Below are 9,454 nucleotides of genomic sequence, written 5' to 3'. Positions count from 1 at the left end.
ACATAACACTCTTTACTAGGAATCTGGGAAATATTTTGCCCTAATATGCCATTCTCACACATTTACATACAAGTCATTACCCATATCTTTGTATATATTTCATTTACTTGTTTTAAAATTATTTGGTTCCATTTTCCCTTCTTTTTTATTTTGCTTTATTAATCCTATTTACCTCTGTTTGTGTAGTATTTCAATATACAAATTTTTTTCATGTCTTCACTTTATACCTTCTCAAATATACTCCTTATTTAATTTCCATTAAGCATATGGTAAAAATGTTCTATTTCTTTTTTGTTGTTGTTGTTATTGTTGTTTTTACAGGTTAGCAGGTTTGAAGGCACTACCATTTTTTTCCTTTTGGTTTTTTTTTCAATTTTTATTAGATCGTTTCATCTTTCCATTTCAAATGTACCCCCAAAACACCCTATTTCCTCCTCCTGCCCTGCTCCCCAATCCACCCACTCCTGCTTAATTTATTTATCCTCATGTTATTTGATTACTAAATACCTTTACAGCCACATTGCAGTACAGACTCTAGAGAGTACTTTATCATTTATTTAAGATCAAAGAAATTTATAACACTGTTTAAATACATTGTATACAAAACCTGTATTCACCTGATTTAATTGTCTTCTTGGAGGCTTACTGCTATCTTCCTCTTTCTGAAATGTGGTTGGCTGGTTTAAGTAACATTTTTGGCTCAAATTTCTCTCCTAGCTGACTGCTTGAATCTGGCTTCTATCAGCTTCTCACTGAATTGATCTGCTTTACCTCAAACTAATTCTGGCAATTGATTCTAATCTTCTTGAACCTTCTCATTCTCTAGTATTTCTCTATTCACCTATGTCTAACTTGTTATCTCTCCAACATATATTTGTAAAACTATCCCAGTAAAAAACAGTAAAAACTGCCTCCTCTCTCTGCACTGCTTTCTTTTTTTTTTTGTTTTTTTGTTTTTTTGTTTTTTTGTTTTTTTGTTTTTTTGTTTTTGTTTGTTTTTTTCGAGACAGGGTTTCTCTGTATAGCCCTGGCTGTCCTGGAACTCACTTTGTAGACCAGGCTGGCCTCGAACTCAGAAATCAGCCTGCCTCTGCCTCCCAAGTGCTGGGATTAAAGGCGTGTGCCACCACTCCTGGCCTCTGCACTGCTTTCTTAAGTTCTTTTTTTTCCTATGCTGTTCCCTTGAGGATTGGGCATATCTTATCTTTGATTTGTTTTCTAAGTCTTTCTCAGATTTGTCACTTTCTGTGTCCTTCCATGAGATGTAACATTCCAACATGACTGCTTCCTTCTACCTTCATTGTTTGGGATTGAATGTGTGTATTGAGGGTGTATCTGTATTCCAGCTAGTTATAAAATGTTTGTGCACAATCCATGTCAAACAGACCTAGGTCTTTGGATGTTATTCCTTTCAAGAACAGCGACATTGGTGGATTAAAATTCCTTTATAACTTTCCTTTTCCAATTTAAACTAAAATTTTACACATTTTAACTATAACAATAACAATAATTAATTCCAAGAACTTAACAGTTCCAATATCCTTGAGGAAGATTTATTGATTTGATGGTCCTTTATAACTGCAGTCCTGATCATCCTGTCCTCCAGCAAATGTCAGTATCAGCATCAAGGTTTTCCAATTGGCCAGTGTGATGAATGATCTGTTCTTTTGCAGCTACTTTACTGAGCTTTCTTCATGCAGAGTGGTAAGCTTCAGTTTTCTGCATCATCTGTGCTGCTGTCTTTCTGCTTCTCTTCCTTTTTTGAATCATGCCTTTCATGTGGATGTTTCTCTTATTCGGTTTCAACATTTATCAGTCAAACTATATTACATAAGGTAGCAATATAGTATCTTTAATACCTAGTTTAGTTTTCTCTAGTTGCTTTGTGGATTGCTGACAGAAATCATCTGGATCACATTGTTTGTTGCCTGGGTACAAGCTTAGGGAATTTCCCATAATAAGAGATTACTTCAAATATCTCTTGCTGAACTGTCTTCGTGATCTCAATCCCTATACTTACCAAACTTTCCATGAATCCCAGAAGGGTGAGGTCTTCTAGAGAATTTTCTAGGAACACCTTATCAAAAATCCCTTTTCAATTGAGCTTGTCTCCCACAGTGAATACAATGGATATTTGATATCTAGGACTACTGTCCATTTGTTTTCCAATTCCACAGTTATTAGAGTCAGTATCAGCCATGTCGGAATCCACTGATCCATGGTTGCTGATTGAGGTTTTAAAGGTCTAAAAACTTTTTAATATTCTGCATTTGTATTTTTGAGGCCAAAGTTTCAATTAATACCCAGCTGACATCTGGATTTGATATTATCTTCTTTATAGAACATTATCTATATGCATTAATCTAGGTAAGAAGTCAGTGAAAGTCTCTCTGGGACTTTTATTAATCTTTGTGAAGGACATCGATCTTTTTCCTTTTCCTATACCTTATCCCAGGCTCTTAAAACTACTAAAGGACAGTATATAATAAGAGAGTCATAAAAATTGCATCTATTGTCTTAAATCAGCAAATTGCCCTTCACCTAACAATGGATCTTTCACAATAGTAGCACCTCTAGGCATATTACCATATTCCATAGTTGCAGCTTCTTCTAGCCACTAAGTCAGTTGTTATTGAGAACAGTTTAACTGCAGCTAAATCATTCCAGTCTTGGGGAATAATCCTCTTTTGTGTAGCTCAGGTATTTAATATCTGTCTCACATTGGCTGGGTGTATTCCATAAGCCACTATTGACTCTTTAAAATGTTTAAGACTGTAGATTTTAACAAGAATTCAGACTAGTTGTTAATTTAGTTACAAGTTACCATAGGTACCAAATTAAGCACTTCTATTCCTCTACCCCTTGTCTCTAAAGCCTTTGCAGTACCAAAATTGTCTCTGAGGCTCCTGTGTTTTTCTTTTATCTGGACTCAAGCCTTCAGAATTTCCTGAGTTTCTCTAGGTTTCCATCCAAACTGAAAGAACTTACCCTTCTTGTGGAGCTGATCCCAGGAAAATTTTTCCTGTGTCACTTTCTATCAGATGTTTCCAGTCCTCTGCAACGTTTCTGTCAGATGTTCTCTGAGACAACACTTACACTAGGCAAATAGAAATTTCTTTTACAATACAAGGGACTTTAATGTGTTTAGAAGTTTTGGAGGGTTTTTTTTGAGCTTTTTTCATTCCTTTTTCTTTCACTTTGCAAGTTTTGACCTTTATTGCTTTTACCATTAACAATAAATAAAATAAATGTCCCAGAAATCACTCCATTGATGGCTTTATTATTTGAATAATGAGATTTCTAAGGCCTTTGCATTTTCAATTTGTTACAGTTTTGAAGTTTATGAGATTGCCTTACACTGATTCAAGCCCTCAGTATGCACCCTTGTTTCCTTCAGACATTCAGTTCCCTGTCAAGCTTCCTTCAAACTCATGCATATTTTTTTTCTTGGCTTTGCTTGCAATCTTTTTTCTGAATTTCCACACAATTATAAGTGCTTCATTGTTTCTAGACTTTGTTTCCTAAATAGCCATATGTGATTGGCATACTTTCCTTTATCCTTCACTTATAAAATATACATATCATGTATATTCCAACAAAATTACAAAAGCTGTTGTTTTTTCTTTATTTTTTACTCTCCATATTCTATTTCCCACCCCCATGCACCCTCTGACTGCTCCACATCCCACACCTTCTCCCCACCCCACCCCATTTCCATGTGGATGCCCCTACCCCCACCTCACCTGACCTATAAACTCCCTGGGGCCTCCATTCTCTTGAGGGTAAGGTGCATCATCTCTGAATGAACAGACTCAGAAAACTTCTACTGTATATGTGTTGGGGGCATCATATCAGCTGGTGTATGCTGCCTGGTTGGTGGTCCAGTGTTTGAGAGATCTCAGGAGTCCAGATTAATTGAGATTTCTAGTCCTTTTACAGGATCACCCTTCTCCTTAGCTTCTTTCAGCCTTTCCTAACTCAACAACAGGTGTCATCTTCTTGTGTACACTGGTTGGGTACAAATATCTGAATCTGACTTTTTCAGCTGCTTAAGGGGTCTTTCGGAGGGCAATCATGCTAGGTCTTTTGTGATTATTCCATAGCCTCAGAAATTAGGTCAGGCTTTGGGATTCCACTTTGTGCCTGTCACTAGACCTTCTTTTCCTCATGCTCCTCTTCATTTCCACCCCTGTAATTATTTCAGAGTGAAAGAATTATGGGGCAGATATGTGACTATGGGATGGCAACCCTATCCCTCACTGTCTTCCTGCTGTTGAGCTCTATAAGTTCTCTCTCCCTACTGTCCGATATTTCATCGAAGTTCCCTCTGTTTGAATCCTGGAAGTCTCTCACTTGTCTCTGGTGCATTATGGGGTCTCCTATGTCCTGAGGTTGCCTACTTACATTCTTTCTGCTGGCCCTCATGGGGTCAGTATTTTCCCTCACCCAATACCAGACTAGGCTGCCCTTTATCCCCTAGACCACCCCCTCACATCATCTAATTTCCCTGTCTCATACTTATTGTAATCAAAGGAATAAACAATTTTTTATATTACTTACTGTGATAGTTTGAGTATCCTTGACCCATGGGTACCCCCATGGGAGCCAAGTTTGCTACCATGATGATAATAAACTGACACTCTGAAACTGATATCCAGCCCCATAAATAAATATTTGCCGTTGTAAGAGTTGCCTTGATCATGATATCTTTGAACAGCAGTAAAATCTAGTGTAAGACACTTTAAACTGGAGATGAAAACATAAGTGAGAAATATGAGTATCTAGAAGAGGAAAATAAAGAAAAAATAGTACTTCTTACAGAGAAGTACTCTGGTTAAGATTGGCCTATAACTGAAGAATCATGTATAATAGCTATTTTTGGTTGTAAATCAGAGCACATCAGTAATTAGCTAAAACACAAGTGGGCACACTGAAAAGAAATTTTCCCCACCCCATATTTTAATCATTTGAAGTTGGAAGACCACATCCAATTCACATCTTTTAGCTGAGGTGGGAATATTAACATTATTCTTGGACACACCTTCTGTTGCACCTATATGAGGGGTTAAGGGAGAAGAAATATACTTACTACCTTTGTATCTTTGCACTCTCACTAGCAAGTCTTTTCCTTTCTGGCAGTAGAGACCACTAAGTTATGTTCCTCTAGATAACCAAGATACTAATAAGTTATTCCTAGTAAGAGAAAACAAAACATAACCACAAACTGTAACTGTTTGCATATCCAGTATGTTAGTCTATGTCTTTTTAGTGGGGAATTGAATCCATTGATGTTAAAGAACACTAAGAAAAAGTAATTGTTGCTTCCTGTTATTTTGGTTGTTAGAGGAGGAATTAGGTTTGTGTAGCTATCTTCTTTTGGGTTTATTGAAAGAAGATTACTTTCTTCCTTTTTCTAAGATGTAGTTTCCCACCTTGTGTTGGAGTTTATAATACTACAACAGATAGAGGGCTACTATCCAATATATACAAATATCTCAAGAAGTTAGACTCCACAGAACCAAATAACACTATTTAATAATGGGCTACATAGCTAAACAAAGAATTCTCAATTGAAGATTATCGAATGGTCAAGAAGCACTTAAAGAAATGTTCAACACCCTAAGTCATCAAGGAAATGCATATCAAAACAACCCACATCACACCAGTCAGAATGGCTAAGTTGAAAGACTCAGGTGACAGCAGATGCTGGCAAGAACGTGGAGAAAGAGGAAGACTCCTTCATTGTTGGTGGGATTGCAAGCTGGTACAACCACTCTAGAAATCAGTCTGGAGGTTTCTCAAAAAATTGGATGTAGTGCTACGTGAGGACCCATCTATATCACTCTGGGGCATATATATACCTAAAAGGTGGTCCAATATATAACAAGTACTCTCCTATAGTCATAGCAGGCTTATTTCTAATAGTCAGAACCTGGAAAGAACCCAGATGTCCTTCAACAGAAAAATGGATACAGAAAATGTGGTACATTTACACAATGGAGTACTACTCAGTTGCTATGAACAATGAATTCATGAAAATCTTTGGCAAATAGATGGAACTAGAAAATATCATCTTGAATGAGGTAATCAAATTACAAAAGAATACACATGGTATGCACTCACTGATAAGTGGATATTGACCAAAAGCTCAGAATACCAAAGATACAATTCACAGACCACATCAATCTCAAAAGAAGAAAAAACAAAGTTTAGATGCTTCAATCTTTCGGAGGGGGAACAAAATACTCACTGGAGGAAATATGGAGACAAAGTGTGGAGCAGAGATGGAAGTAAAGGCCATACAGAGACTGCCCCACCTGGGGATACATCCCATATAAAGATGCCAATCTCAGACACTATTTATATGCCAACAAATGCTTGCTGATAGGAACTTGATAAAGTTTTCTCCTGAAAAGATCTGCCCCAGCCTGGAAAATACAGAAGTGGATGATCACAGCCAACCATTGGAATAAGCATAGGGTCCCTAATGGAGGAGTTTGAGAAAGGAAGGAAAAAGCTGAAGGAGTTTGCAACTCATTGGAAGAACAATATCAACCAACCAGAACCCACAGAGCTCCCAGGGACCAAACCACCAACCAAAGAGTACTCATGAAGTGTCTAATGGCTACAGCTGCATATGTAGCAGAGGATCATGCCTGCATTGGCAGGCATCAGTGAGAGGAGAGGCCCTTGGTTCTGTGAAGGCTAGATGCCACAGTGTAGGAGAATGACTGGGCAGAGAGGCAGGAGTGGGTGTCTGGGTGGAGGAACACCATCACAGAAGCATTGGAAGAGGGAATGAAATAGCAGGTTTTCAGAGGGAAAACTAGGAAAGGGGATAATATTTGTAATTTACATCAAGAAAATATCTAATTACAAAATAGAAGATTCATAGTAGAGTAGAGCTGTCCACTTTGTATTAGCCAAGAACAAAATTAGAGAAAGGAAATGGACATTTCAGCATACTTTTCACAACTTGAATGATCTATCTCCTCTATTTTATAACTCCTCATAGTATCAATGGTTGTAGAACCAGCCTATGACCTATGACCTATGAGCCTATGAGAAACATTAGTGGTCAATAGCATAAGTGAAGTTCAGTTTGTTGTTCTTGCCTAATGAATTGGTCTCTAGATCCCAGAGCTCATTTAATGCCCAGGTTCAGATTTGTACGCACACAATCATTCCAGTTGATGTTTTATGAGAGGGGGATAAGTGTTGGAAATTCATATTTCATTTCATTTCCTGGATTTTTACATGCCCTTCCTCAAAATTACATAACCCTTGATTTTATTGAAAGTGTTCTAACTCACCTCAAATTAAAAAAAAAAAATGTAGGAACAATTTAAGATCATCTCAGAGAGCTGCTTCATTACAGATTGTCAGGGGAAGCCTTCACCTAAAACAGACATAACACAAAGATTATCTTACGAGGCATCTCTCTTCTTCCTGCTCCCACCCACACTTACTTGGCTCTTAATCAAACAAGGATCCTACTCTTTCCAAACTCTGCTTCACTCTTCTACTCAGGAGGACAATATCATCTGACACCATGAAGAGAAATTTAGACATCGTCTTGACTTCATTCTTTCCTTTCTGTACTGGTATACTGGCAGGGCCCAGACATTCCAAGAGGAGAGGAGAAACCAAGTCACAGCATTTGGCCAATATTCTGATGTCCCCGTCTGTCCTGGCATACAGTGGATCTCTGATGCTCTGGAAGGAAACATAGACTGTGGACCTGAACCAGAAATACTCCATATTGTCCTCCCTAAGGCAATGTATTGGAGAGACAGAACTAGCCACCACACATATAGGTATATACATATGTATATGTACATATATGTGTATATATATATATATATATATATATATATATATATATACTCATATATATGCATGTATATATTTTCTGTTCAGTTCCTATCATGTTACTTGTATATATGTTTTTAAAGAGACCATTTGTCTCTGGACAACCAATTGTTATGCTCTTCATTGGTGGATATCATTTCTCCCACTTACAAATGAGATAGGCAGCGAACTCATGGAGGCATTTCCCCAACTGAAGCTCTTTTCTCTGTGATAACTCCATCCTGTGTCAAGGTGACACAAAACTAGCCAGTACAGGGGTGAACCAGGGATTATATATTTCTTGAGTGATTGAATACCTAGGAAATAAGAGTCACTGGCTTAAGACTCAGGGCTATCTAGATACCTCATTAGTATGGAGACAAATTCCAGGTGATAAACTACATGGCTGAATGCCTATGATCCTTTCAGTGGAGTGTCCTGATTATGTGTTCCAGAGTAGTTACAGAGACAGAGAGGATGCAGCTTGACTCCTGTTATTCTTTTTTTTTTTGGTTTTCGAAACAGGGTTTCTCTGTATATCCCTGGCTGTCCTGGAACTCACTTTGTAGACCAGGGTGGCCTCGAACTCAGAAATCAGCCTGCCTTTACCTCCTGAGTGCTGGGATTAAAGGTGTGCGCCACCATGCCCGGCGACTCCTGTTATTCTAAAATCTGTGAGATTCCTGGGGTTTGAGCTCACTGAACCTTGGCAATTCATATGCCTTTCTGGTAGCATGGTTCCATTTGACATACAAGTAGAGACCACTGTAGAAAGCAGGAATCTTGAATGGCTGAGAAGCACCTGAGGAAATGTTCAATGTCCTTAGTGATCAGAGAAATGAAAATCAAAACTACCTTACACCAATCAGAATGGAGAAGATCAAAACCATAGGTGACAACACATGTTGGAGAGGAGGTGGAGAAAAGGGAACACTCCTCCATTGCTGGTTGGATTGCAAACTAGTACAACCACTCTGGAAATCAATCTGAAGGTTCCTCAGAAAATTGGAAATATATCTACCTGAAGTTCCAGCTATATCTCTCTTGGGAATATACCCAAAAGTTGCTCCACCATGCCACAGGGGCATGTGTTGCATTATGTTCATAGCCAGAAGCTGTAAACAACCCAGATGTCCCATACCAGAAGAAAGGATACAGAAAATGTGGTTCATTTACAAAATGGAATACTACTCAGCTATTAAGAATGAAGACATCCTGCGATTTGTGGGCAAATTGATGGAACTAGAAAACATCATCCTGAGTGAGGTAGCTCAGACCTAAAAGGACATTCAGGGTATGTACTCACTAATGCCCCCTCCCCCCAAAAGTACAGAATACCCAAGATACAGTCCACAGAATTCAAAAATGTCAACAAGTTGAAGTACCAAGTGAGGATGCCTCAATCCCACTTGGAATAGAGAAGAAAGCAATCACAAATGTGGAAGGAGGGAAGGACCTGGGAGGGAAAGTGGGTAGGTTGGAGGGAGTGGTGCAGAGAGGAGATCTGGTATTGTGTGAGAGAAAGGACTGAAACCCTGAGAGCCAGCAGAAAGAATGGAAACAGGAAACCTTGGGAGATAAGAGGTTGGGGGACCCCCCCAGA

This window comes from Mus caroli, unplaced genomic scaffold (assembly GCF_978045245.1).
Source record: "Mus caroli unplaced genomic scaffold, Mus_caroli_1 scaffold_2, whole genome shotgun sequence".
Classification (NCBI taxonomy): Eukaryota; Metazoa; Chordata; class Mammalia; order Rodentia; family Muridae; genus Mus; species Mus caroli.
Note: the sequence above shows the minus strand (reverse complement) of the source record.